The 13,813-nt window shown below is 39.7% G+C and overlaps 1 long non-coding RNA gene across 1 annotated transcript; it reads left to right on the forward strand.

The window, feature by feature from the left end:
- Positions 1-1,228: 1,228 nt before the first annotated feature.
- LOC122810986 lies at positions 1,229-11,243 on the forward strand. The gene is made up of 4 exons (XR_006366178.1): positions 1,229-1,349; positions 3,557-3,560; positions 6,101-6,104; positions 11,232-11,243. It is a non-coding gene; the product is annotated as an uncharacterized LOC122810986 (long non-coding RNA).
- The last annotated feature ends 2,570 nt before the right edge of the window (positions 11,244-13,813 follow it).

The raw sequence follows: 13,813 nt of genomic DNA on the forward strand, positions 1-13,813 counted from the left end.
ATCCTTGGGGAACCCCTATGGAGACAGGTAGTTGGGGAGATATGTCATTCTGCCATACAATGGATTGTTGGCGGTCAGACAGGTAACTCTGCAACCAGTTAGTGACTGATTGAGAGAAGGATAGGTTATTGAGGACAGAGATAAGTTGTTTGTGTGGGACCATGTCAAATGCTTTAGATAGGTCTAGGAAAGTAGCAGAGGAGAGATAGCCATTGTTTTTATGCTGAGGGATAGTGTTAGTAAAAGAGAGTAAGGCAGTGGTGGTGCTACGGTTTGGTCGGAAACCATGCTGAGTATTGGAAAGGAGGTTGTTAGTAAGGAGGTAGTCTGAGACCTGAGAGTGTATGCATCTCTCTAGTATTTTGGAGAGTGGAGAGAGAATAGCTATGGGGTGGTAATTGGTTAGTTCTGTGGAGGGTTTGCCTTTATGGGGAGGAATTATATGTAATACTTTCCACAGTGTGGGAATGTAACTTTCTGACAGAGATCAGTTAATCAAGATGCATACTGGGTAGGCCAGAGCATCAGCTGCGATTTGTAGGTATTCACTTGGGAGGTTGTCTGCTGCTAATTTGGTGGGCTTAAGTTTAGTTAAGAGTTTTTTTATGTTGGAGGTAGGTACAGGAGAAAAAGAGAAGGCAGTGGGGAGATTACTAGTTGAAGGTGTGGGTTGGAAGGGAGGGGGGTTGTGTTGTTTAGCTAGTGGTAAGTATGGTTTGTGTGAAGTGTGTGTTGAATGAGGTAGCAATATTTTCTGAGGAGTGAGGGATGCTAGGAGGAGGGGCACTGACTTTACCTGGGTGGAGGATGGAGTTTATGGAAGACCAGAATTGTTTGGGGCTGTGTTGGGAGGAGTCTAGGGCAGACTGGTAGTATTGGAATTTGTCCTGTTTTACTAGCTTTTTGACTCTATTGCTTAGTTCTAGGAATTTCTGTCTAGTTGAGGGGGTTTTGGTTTTGCGCCAGTGCTCCCAGGCTTTATCCCTGTTTTTCATTTCTGACTTAGTGGTTTTCTGTAGCCATGGGGATGGTTGTGCTTTGGTTCTGGAAAGTCTTATGGGGGCATGGTAATTAAGGATGCTCAGGAAGGTAGTATTAAAAAATTCAACTGTGTCATCAAGACTGAGGTACTTTAGAGGATGCCAGTTACATTCTTTGAGGGATGAGATGAATGTGAGTGGGTTAAAGTTTAGTTTTTTACGTTTTTGACAGTAGATGACAGGTTTAGCTTGGTATAGGTATTTTTTGAGTAGGAATGTTGGGGAGTGATCACTGAAGCTATCTGATAAGCAGCCTGTTATATATGACTGGGGGCTCTTACTGACTAGTATGCAATCCAGGGTAGTGTGGTAGAATATAGGAAGTTTCCCAGTCTTAAGTTTTTATAGGCTCTTCCAAGACCTGACCTAGAATCAACAGCTTTAGTTTATCCAGCTGATACCAAGCATAGTAGGGCAACTGGCAAGTTTAAGGAAAAAGTGCATGCTTCTGCAATTTTAATTTTTTTGAATTCTGAATTGCCAGGCTCACGTGTTAAAGTATATTTTAATTGTGAAAATATGAGAAATGTTTTATGTGCAGTTCCTTCCTGTGAGGAAAAATCTGCTTAGAGTGGTTTTGTTTCTTCAGTTTCTCAGGTCACTAACTACTCATTGTTTAAAGTATGTTTTGGACTCACACTGTCAAGGAGGTTTGCCTGGCTGCATTCTCAGAACCTCCCAGAAGAAGGTCAAAAATTAGATTTTAAGTTCTCCTTTGGATAGAGATTTAGTTTTTGGACCCTCTGCTGCAGAGGCTATCAAAAATATGACAGGGCAAAGATGATATACGGAATCTCTCAGATTTTCAGTTTTCCAAGGAAGTTTCTGCTCCTTCATCCAATTTTGGCAAGAAATAAAAACAGTCTCAGCAAAATACTGCCAAGCAAGGCTTGATAAACAGTGATTAGGAGAACAAAGGACAGTCAAATAAGTCAGAATGACTACATAAAAGATTGTGACAGGCAACTGCACGGTAGCAAGATAACAGAAAGTTAGAATCTCCGTTTCTGTCTTCGGCAGCAGATCATTTCAGACAAATGGGTCCACCTGAGACTGCTTCAACAGTTACAAGATGGCAAAGGGAAGAAATGCCTCTTTTCCAGGGAATTATTCCACATCCAGCAGAGCAAACCCCTCTGTTCACTCCTGTTCTACAGCACATGTTTTCTCATGGGGTAACAAACTGTCCCTCCTTCCCAGTTGGAAACAGGTTTTTATTTAAGAATGTTTCTGTTGCCAAAGAAAGAAAATGCCAGGATACCTTTCTTTCCTACACCAGTAAATGTGTTAGGGATGTTCAATACACACAGCGTACATTTAGTGCAGGTTTTAATTAATCATTTTTAAATTTAATACATAGACAAACATATCGATAGCAACATTATATTTACATTTTTCAATTTACATGAATTATATATTTTCTTTCTTTATAATTATACATTAATCCAACATTAAATACTCTGATGCCAAGCATGTGATGGGTTTTATATAGGGAAAACTAAGAGGGCCCTCAAGCGGAGTTGTCTGTTAGTCCAACATTGCATAAATTGTTCAATTCCTGTCTTCCCTTAAACCTTTCTCATTCTCCTCCTAATCATTCTGCATGGATTGTTCCCACAATTCACAGCGACAGATCCAGGAATTTGTAAATGGGGGGTGGGGGGCACAGTCTGGTTAGTTGACTACAAATAATGATTTCTGTGGAAACAGCATATCAGTTAAGTAAAATTAACATCTACTTCCTTACTTGCCATGTTATATAAAAATCACAAAATACAAAACACTCAGTGTAGTCATGTGCAATGTCTTAAAAGGGCTCCAGAGAGTTAGGCGACCAGCCTCTGCTTCTCTATTCATACCAACCAGCCAAGAGAACTACAAATGCTAAGTTCATTTTTTTGCATTTGTGTACTTTGTCTGTATTTCATACCAACTGCTGCTTTTATCTAATCTGCTCTGCTGCTTTTTTACACTGTTGCTTCTTTAATTGAAGGAAAAAATATTTCTGATTTTTTATTCTGTGTTCTGTTGCACTTCTGTTGGCCATAGTTTAGACTGGATTCAGACTGGCTGAGTCCAGTTCTGTTTGGAATTGATCACTAAAAATCAGGACATCTTTTCTTGGAGAAACCCCCCTGTACCCTCATAGCAGGAGAAGTGTAGTAGGACTATCTAATTAAAGGTTGACTGGTTCAGGGCTCAGTTTGGGTTTTTTCATTGGTAGGGGTAGGTACCATTGGCGGTTATAGATGCAAATTTCTTGCTTGTTAAATTTCCCTTAGCCCAGTGTTAGCGCTCCTTCTGAGGTTTCTCGCAGTACTGTTCCACTGTCAGGTGGAACATTAGGCGCAGCCTCTGATGTACCATCACAAGCCCACCCACTAGCCCCCCCCCCTTTTCAGAACTCTTCTTCAGTTAATCTACCTTACCTGGTCCTTCCTGTCCTCTTTCTGTTCTGACCACATTGATTTACCTTGCACTATGGGCAGACAATTTCCCACAGTTTCTCCAGCAAGCTTGGTCAACATGGGCATCCTGAGGCAGTGTAGCAATTGTCTCATGTACACTGACAACCCTCTTATTCTAGGTCACACAAATTAAATATGTGAAAGATGCATCTATATTAAGAAACTAGAATCCATGCTCTCCTGCACACCACTCAGTACATCTGACACTGAGCAGGTTGGCAGCACACACACCTCACCACCTTCACCTCCCAAACCAAACACCACACATACCTAAATTTGCTGAGGTCCTCATCAGAAACCTACCTAATCATCAGAAACCTCCCAAACACAAGCGTGCTTCACATATTACATCCTCTGTGAAACACATAATAGCTCATACACCAGTGTCTCACCAGTCAAGCCCCTAAGACAAAACACATAATCTACCATCTTGGTAATAGGTGACACCACTGTGAGACACACAGATGACCCACTCACCAGGTTGGATAAGGAAACAATCACTGTCAGCTGTCTGTCAGGGTGATAGGATCCACCACATCACACATACACTCAAGTCTCTCAACAGCAGGTACTGGTATGACTCCATGTTGGTGTGAATGACTTGAGATGTACCTCACTGGACTATATGAAGACAGACATGACTGAGCTCTCTGATTATGTATCCCAGGCAGGTACATCCCTAGCCTAAAGAAGCATTTTACTTTCACCTAGGATGATGCCTCATTGCAAACAAAAAAAATTGATTGACTTCAATAAATTGGCTTAGTTTCTAGTATCATTCTCTGAGGATCTAGTACCTGTCAGCTTGGAATAACTTAAATTGACAGTACTCGATGCTTTGCCAGAGATGATCTTCATCTGTCACCTCTGGGATTTCAGTTACTGGCTAAGGCTCTTGCCACCCCCAGTCCTTACTCTAGAAAATGCTGACATCTGTGCAGTCATGGAGACCTGGTTTGAGGCTGCGGAAAGAACCCCAGCCTTACCGGGTTACAAGTCTTTCCACATGTTCAGACTTCAAACTGAAGGTGTGAGAACTAAGGGAGGTGGTCTATCAATATTCATAAAAGACAATACACCTCAAGACTGGTTAAACAGAGCAACTCCCATGAATTATTCCGGGTGCAATTAACTGTCTTCAAATCACTGCCAGCTGTAGGACTCCCTCCATGAACCAGGACACCCACTCAGCCTACTTGGATCTACTAGAGTCGAGCTAGATACAACCAAACACCCTGGTTTTGGGTGACTTTAATTTAATTACTCATCCATTGAGTGGGTTAATTAAATGTCTACTAAACACTCTCACCCAAAGGTTCCTGGACTTCATTAACTCCAATGCCCTGGACCAAATGGTTGACAGCCCCCCCCCACCCCAAGGGGGCTCAAACATTCTGGATCTGGTGCTCACAAACATGGAGGATCGTTGTACGATGCCAAGTGTGCTGCCCTCCCTGTCAAAATTCAGTCTTGTTGGAGGTAACAACACCAGATGCCTCCCCCAGCAGCAATTAGATTGAAAAACTTCACCAAGGCCAATTACGACCTCTTACGTGATGGCATAAACAGCTTCATACCCCGCTCCCCCACTGATGGAGAGGTTACCTATGCTGGGATATACACTAATGCTTTATACGAGCATCTATACAATTGTATTAATTCTTCTGTACCTGATAGGACCAAAGCAAGTTCCTCAAGGAAGAAGAAATCTGCCTGGTGGACATCAGCCATTAACAGGCTACTCAATAAGAGGAAGAAATTGCTGTCTAAGAGTAGAAGTTATGGTCTCAAACCTGGAAGCATTCCCTCCTCAACTTAAACAGGCAGACATCTTATAAAGTCCTCTAAAGCTACTTATGAATCCAAATTAGTATTCCTAGCTAAGGAAAACCATAAGGCGTTCTTTAGCTACATCCAAAACCTCAAAGGAAAAACCCAGATTTGTGCAGTTGTGCAGAATCTGTAGTTAGTTGTACTACATATACAGAACTGGTGGATACAGCCAACCTGCTGGCTGACAGGATTGGTGTAAACTTCACTCCCTTGTCCCCACCACATATAACACAAAGCATCCCTACCACCTGTCCCCCACCTATTATCTTCAAGGAGCAAGTCTTAAATGCCCTCTCCAAGGCTAAAAACACAGCCTCAATGGGACCAGACAACATCCCAGGTTGTGTTCTCAATGGATTAAAACAGGAATTAGTAACACCGCTGAGTAGCTTGCTCAACCACAGCCAAGCAGCAATGGAGAAAGCACAAGTTTTGTCCCTGCTGAATGGAGAACAGCTACAGTCATCCCTTTGCATAAAAGGGGTGCACCCTCAGACCCTGGGAACTATAGACCCATAAGCATAACCAACCTTATCTGCAAGGCCATGGAGCACATCTTGATGGAGCTTATCAACAAAGATACAGGTAATCTATAAACACTCGACTCTACCCAGTTTGTGCTTGTTACACTTGGTGGACTTCTTTGAGACAGTCACCTAAGCCCTTGATGAAGGTAAAACTGTGCATACAGTCTACCTGGACTTAGCCAAGGCCTTTGACACCATCCCCCACTCAGGCATTATTGATAAACTCACCCAGCTGGGTATCAGCCCATATATTGACAGGTGGGTTGCAAACTGGCTCACCAATAGAACTCATACAGTTAAAACAGGAGACTTTACCTCCTCCAGCAGACCTGAAACCAGTGGTGTACCACAGGGGTCTGATCTAGGGCCCCTACTGTTTAGAACAGGCAAACAACTAAGCATCTGTGGCTGACAAAGTCTGCCGATGACTGCAAACTAGCAGCAGTCATTCAGTCTCCTAACAATGTCACTATCCTGCAAGAAGGACTTACACTGACTAATGATAAGTGTCAAAGTCATGGACTTACACTCAGTGCAAAAAAATGCATCATCCCCTTCAGCAAGGGGGATGTTACTGCAAACTACTCCATAAATAGCAATACCTTAAGCATGCAATTATTGAAGTGTGACCTGGGCATGCAGGTTGATAGAAACCTTACCTTTGATCACCATGTCTCCACAGTAGTAAGAAAGGCATTCTACATTGCTCACCTCATAAGTAAGGGCACTGCCTCCAGAAAAAAAGGAGGTTATAAGCCCCCTGTACTCTTCACTCATTAGGCCAATAATAGAGCATAATGCTCTATTTGGTATATACCTCTCTAATCATCTGCAGCAATTGGAGAGACCGCAAACCTTTCTTACAAAAAAATTCAAGGTCTCCAGCACATGTCATATGCAGACAGACTGAAATCACTATCTCTTTCCTGTGCAGTACAGACTGTTCAGAGGTGACCTGTGCCTTGCATACAAGGCAATATCCGACCCTGCCTTAATGGAAATGCTACACATTTGTAAGTCAAACGGTACATGTGTCACATGCTCAAGGGACCTTAAGCTGGTATGTGATATCAGTAGAACTTGCTGGAGGGACAGATTTATCTCGCAGAGGTTACCTCATCTCTGGAACAGACTTCCAATCCATGTTAAGCAGAGCCCCTTGTTGACCTTATTTAAGAATAATTTGGATGACTGGATGGAAACTGTAAATTCACCCCAGGGTTTCCACCTATGTCCCTCTTAGATATGGGTAATAGGTGCTAATTTAGTGTCTACCTGTAACAAACACTCTTGGCAACAAGGGTTAACTTGGCTAGCCTTGTAAGGGCCCAAAGTCCATTAGCTTACTAACTTCCTATGATCATACATATCATTTTAGAAAGGATTGTAAGTCAAAATCTATTTCATTGTTGTGCAACATAAAATATATAAAACACAGATATTTGGATACATTAGTATAAACTTCATTTAATGGATGTACATACCAAATAACTAACTTCATAAAAGTTTCCTAATCAGACCATAATGGTTTTGGATAGTTTACTGTTCTTTTAATGGTTTTAACCACAATTATTTTTGTTTTAGAAGTGTTTTAATAACAAAAGTCCTACTGTACCCCTTCTCTAAACAAGTTCTAGAATAAGTGTGGGAGGAGGAGGCAATGCTCATCTCCAGGAGTTCAAAATGCCAGTGTTGGTTGTTTCTCAAGCCAAAGTCCCCTGAAACCTGAAATTGTTTTCTTTAATTTCAATGTTTTCCATTGTAATGGTCATCTGAATTTTAATAATTTTTTTCTTCCAACGTATGTCTTATTTGACGCTGAACTTCTGTCATGTCATGTGCACTCAGCTTGGACTGCAGTCACCCCAGATTCAGAATGTATCTATATTTGTGCAGCTCCACAAAAGTCAAGATTTATAAAGCAAAACAACAATCTCAGTTTTCAACATCCTAGCAACTGTCAAGATCTTTTAGCATGTTCTTAGGTAAAATTTGACAATCTATACACACTGATAATAAAGCCCTGCGTTTACCTCCTGTATTTAAAAATGCAATCAATTTAACTGATTTTTCAAATCAAAACTGCTTGTAAATGATCCAACTGATGTCATGATTTCATTTAATCCAGGTAGTGTTGTGGCGTTTAAACTTAACTGTATGCAATTAGTAGTAAAAATATGAATAATGCGTTATTTAAACATACGTTACAATGTGAAAGGTTTATCAAGTTTAGGTTTGGAATTCTTGAAGTTATTACAAAGGATCCCAGAGGGGGTTGGGAATTACAGATAGAAAGGCGTTTCAGTGGCAGTTAAGATTAAATGCCACAACACTACGTGGATTAAATGAAAGTGATTCTGCTTTACCAATTCTTAGGACAATTTTGGGCACAAGTTTTATAGAAATACTAAACAGAATTTGATATGTTATTTTTAACACATTTTTATAGTATGGACTAGTTAAGGATATGTATTAATTAGTTTGACCACCTGAACAATTAAGTCATTTGAACATATATAAATTAATGCTTTTGGTGTATTGTCTTTGTTTTGATGAAGTCTCTGTATTAGCAGGGATGAAGCGCTTAACTAAAATAAAGAGTTAACTTTTACTTCCTGGTTTTGGAGTCTTTAGAATGCGGACCTTTAACTACCCAATTATTTGGGATTAACTGTGCTTGAGCTGCCTCAAACCTTGTTTTTGGTTTCAATGGTTCTGTTTTACAAGATTCCATTCTCGCTGAAGAGTTTTTCACAAGCAGAAAACTATATTTCAAAGTGGAAAGGGATGATGATGAAAAAGGGGGGAGCTCAAGAAACAAGGAGAGACTGGAATTTTGGATGCAGGCCTTGAAGGAGAATAACAATTATACAAAACATTACATTCATAAAGTAGCAGAAAGTATTCTAAGAACTAAGCCAACATGAGATTGGAGAAAGGAGATTCGGCCAATAGGGATGACTGCAATTAGGGGCACAGACAATAGGCAGGAGGGCACTGGAATTTATTGGAGAAAACTGGCAAAGGAACCAAGGTATTGGGAGAAATAATTAGAGAGGGAAAGATGATGGAATGGGAAAAAGCTAAGAATTTATTTGGACTGCAGGTTAGAGATTGCCTTCCCAATCAGGGATTGATATCAGAGTATAGGCAAAGAGAAAGAAATAGAGGGGTTCTAAATGAAAAGACCAGCACTAGTAGAGTTTTTAGTAGAAACGAGAACAGAAGCTGCCATTAAAAAGGGAATTATTAGTACAGCATATAAAATATTGCACGATAACTATAAAATTCAGAGGAGGCTAGAAAGGATTAGGAAGAAAGACTGGATAAGCAATTCACAAAGAAACAATGGGAGGCTATATGCATGTCTCCCAAATATGCAGCAAAATGTAGAAGATTAAGGATTTTTAACTAGAAATGTTTCCATAGATATTTCTATACCTCCAAGTAGACTCCAGAGAAATTTTCCTCAGGCAGACAGCAAATGTTGGAGCTGTGACAGGGGAAAAAAGAGATAATTGGAAACATATTTTCTGGAAGTGTGGTGAATTGGTGGACTTTAAGGATTTCCTGTTGGAGGTGTTGGACAGGCAGATTTGTCTGAAGAAGGAGATGATTTTTCTGAGCTATGATACAGAATCTGAATTGCCTTGGCATGGTAAGGCCTTAATGTGTCTAATAATGGTGGCTGCCAAAAACGCAATTACTAAAAAGTGGAAATCAAAATCTAAACCAATTACACTTTAAGTAGTGAATATAGTAACAGAGATAAAACAACTGGAATTGAGATCTTTAGAAAAGGGTAGGAGCAAACTACATAGGAAAAAATGGGAATTGTGGGAACAATACATGCAAGGGAAGAGTGAGATTAAAAGGCGGCTGGACTTAAATGAGCTATGCAATGCCTGACTGAAAAAGATTGGTTAGATTATAAGTGATGTATAATGTTTGCAACTGGGAGTGATGTATAATGTTTGCAACTGGGAAGTGTGTCAGTATGGTCTGTGATGTAAAATGCTTGCAATTAGGATTGTGTTGTTGTGATTTGTTTTCATTTATCAGGAAAACAAATGAAGGTGAAGACTTAGAGCCAAAAACAGTATTTATTAAGTGCTTTCATCACTTGATAACTGGACTTCTTCAGAATAACGCAGCCATATCCCATCAGTATTTAAGCACCACAATCAATAATCGCTCAATTAAACAATTAACCAAACATCATCATAAAAATACATGACATAAATCAATAAAATAGACAAAAACTCCCCACATATATAAATACCAATTCACAAAATTCAGAAAAAAAAACTGTAACCCCTCCCAAAGAAAAATGTGTGCAATCTAATAATATATAAATTTCATTCTTAAATACACAATATGATCAAGCCCTGACTCTATCAATCCATAACTACACTAAATGAAGTCAGCAGCTTTTAATTTTAGGACATTGACAAGAAGTCACCTCATTCAACCCTGGGTACTGGGTGGCATTTGCTCTTAATTGCCATTTAATCTCCAGGAACTCCAGGTAATCTTCAATAGGTCCACCCCTCTGACCTAAATTCACCTGATCAATAACAATAAATCTAAACCCATGGTCTGGATTCTCCATCAAATGCTTATACAAATCATTGAGAGCTAGGATGTTTAACAACCTGTCACATCGCACTATGTCACTTTTTGAAAAGCTTTGTGAAAATGACATTAGGGCTTACTTTAAGTCTCCTGCTAGCTTACCTGGTAACTTGAACCTCAACAAGGATGAAAGAGCCTTGTTGTATGATATTTCCAGGAATGAACAAATAAGAGTAATGAAACCGGATAAATGAGGGGTGGCTAGTGGTCATGGATGTCAGTGATTATGTGAACAAGCTGTTAGGCCTGCTATACACTGATGTATATGAGGAGGTTTTGTTCAACCAGTTAAACATAGCATATAGGAATACTGACCTTATATTGGAGGAGATGTTGCTTAACCATCATATAATGAAGGCGGAGTTTGATTATGTTATGGTTCGGAATCCAAAAATCCCCACTCTTTTTGGTATCCCTAAAATTCACAAAATCTTAACTGATTCACCAATGCGCCCAATAGTTGATGCCAAGGCTTCTAAGAACTTTTTGGCCAAACATATTAATAGCTGTACTAAGGGCATTTTTGCTGGTAACCCATTTATTTTAAAATATTCTTGGGATTTTATAACAAGAATCTCTGATGATTTATTTGGTGAAATTTTAATAATGGTTACTAATGATATACAAGATTTATATTTGATCATTCCCCAGGATATTGGTATTGAATGGTTCTACAAGTATTTGTGCTTTTATGGGGACATGGATAAGAACAAAGCAGATACCTTCAGAGTTTTTATGACTATGGTGTTGGAAAATAATTACTTGACCTTTGAGAACCAACTGTTTAGACAAAAGAATGGGGTGGCCATGGGGGTGGGTATGTGCCTCCATGTTTGCTAATGCTGTGTCTCTTTTTGGGAGTTGAATTATGTGGTTAATTCTTGTTTTTGGGAGTCTTGGGTTCTATACGAGCACTTTTTTGATGATATGATCTTTTTTGGAGGGACAGTGACCAGAAGTTAAGAGTTTATGAGTACCTGCATTCTACTACTGATTTTTTAAAAATTTACACCTCCAGGACCTCCACCTCCAGGACTGCATAGCTGGTGCCAACCTACAATGGATATTCTGTGCAGTTCAGCTAATTTTTGGATCTTCCTATCCATATCAATAGGGGTGGCAAGTATTTTGAGTCAACTACTTACCGTAAGCCCACATACTCCAACTCCTTTTTGTATTTTGACAGTATGCACCCTGAATACCAAAAGAAAACCCTAGTTAAAGGGCAATGTGTGAGATTAGCCAGGATGGTAATAGATGATTTGGAGTTTACAAATGAGGCAGATAAATTATTTAATATGTTTAGGGTTAGAGGATACCCAGGACATTTTCTTGTAAATATTTTTAATGAGGTGAAAGAAAAAAGGAGAGTGGGGTATTTTATTCCGTTGCTCGGAAGGAGTACCATGATGCTGAATAGGCCGGGGATAGAAGAGACTTCTCCTCAGGTTTTTAATAAGGCCCTGGTAGTTACCTACAATGATAATGGGTGGCCACGGTGGTGCAGTGGTTAGCGTTGCCACCTCATAGCAAGAGGTTCTCCAGTTCGATCCTCGGGCTGGGGTGCCCTCTGTGCGGAGTCTGCATGTCCTCCCTGTGGTCTCATGGGTTTCCTCTGGGTGCTCCGGTTTCCTCCCACATCCTAAAGACATGCTGTAGGTGGATTGGACACTCTAAATTGGCCCTAGGTGTGAGTGCATGTGTGTGTGCCTTCTGTGGAAGGTTGGGTGCCGGGCTGTCAACTCAACACTGTAAAACTCCACTGCCAATCATGAGCGGACAGGTGATCTGCTGTGGCGACTCCTAACCGGGAAAAGCTGAAAGAAGAAGAAGAAGAAGTTACCTACAATGATAACTTTTATGATTTGAGGGCTACTACTGAAACCCATTGGAAAATCTTTTGGATGGACCTAGATTACCTGGAATGTGTGGGACTGAAACCTGTTGTTGTATATATAAACAATATTTGTTTTAAATCACTTGTAGGAAATTCTGTTAAAGACAGTGTAGGGAAAATGGTCAAGTGTGGCCATTGTGTGCAATGCCCCTTTATTCTTGAAGTATCTAATCTGTTGGTTGAAGGATTGGGGGTGGTGAGATTTGCGCCACAAGTTTTATTGTGGCAGTGAGGGGGTGGTCTACTTTGCTCAGTGTTGAAATTGTGTGGCCTTCTATATAGGCAAGACAAAGCCAAGTCTCAGGAAGAGGATTTACCAGCATAATTATGACACTGGTAAAAAATGTTAGGAATGCTTTGTATAAGCATTTGATGGAGAATTCCGACCATGGATTTAGATTTATTGTATTGATAGGGTGAATTTAGATCAGAGGGCTGTACAGATTGCAGATTACCTGGAGTTCCTGGAGTTTAAATGGCAATTAAGAGCAAATGCCACCCAGTACCCAGGGTTGAATGAGGTGACTTCTTTGTCAAGTGTCCTAAAATCAAAAGCTCTTGAATTCATTTAGTGTAGTTATGGGTTGATACAGTCAGGGCTCGAGCATAATGTGCACTTAAGAATGGATTTTATATATTATTAGATTGCATAAGTTTTTTTTGGAAGGACTGCAGTTTTAAATGAAGAATATTTTTTTCTGATTTTTTAATTAGTATTTATATATGTGGAGAGTTTTGTCTGTTTTATTGATTTATGTCATGTATTTTTAAGATGATGTATGGTTAATTGTTTAATTGATAAATTATTGATTGGGGTACTTAAATACTGATGGGATGTGGCTGTGTCATTCTGAAGTTGTCCAGTTAAAAATAGATGAAAGCGCTTAATAAATTAATACTGTTTTTGGCTCCGAAGTCTTCACCTTGATTTGTTTTCCTGGTTTGTGTTTGGTTCATTTTGTGGATTTTAGTGTTTTCATTTATGAATGATTGCCTGTGTAGTAAGTGATGGTTTAATAAAGATGCTTCTTGTTTAAGAAAAAAAAGCAGGAATTGAATAATTTCTGCAATATTGCACAGCTTATATGACATTTAGCAATATATATGAAGTAAAAGTAAAATGTTATGTTAAAAAAAAACATGTCTGTGGTGGTAGAAAATCATTCTAAGTCACTCAACTTATAAGGGCTTGGCGTCTAGGTCCAAGAAAGTCATCATGCCACTCTACTCACCCCCACCTCTATACTCTGTTTCTCATAGACTGTTAAGAGGCTATTTATCCCTGGCATGCAAGGCACCCTTGGATCCCACTCTGATAGACCTTCTCCATATCAACAAAAGTGGCACCAGAACAACTAAATTCAAGGATTATAAACTTTGCTTATAACTTAACTAGGACATGTTGGGACAGGT

Source organism: Protopterus annectens, chromosome 9.part0 (genome assembly GCF_019279795.1).
Source record: "Protopterus annectens isolate FY-2018-M chromosome 9.part0, PAN1.0, whole genome shotgun sequence".
Taxonomy (NCBI): domain Eukaryota; kingdom Metazoa; phylum Chordata; order Ceratodontiformes; family Protopteridae; genus Protopterus; species Protopterus annectens.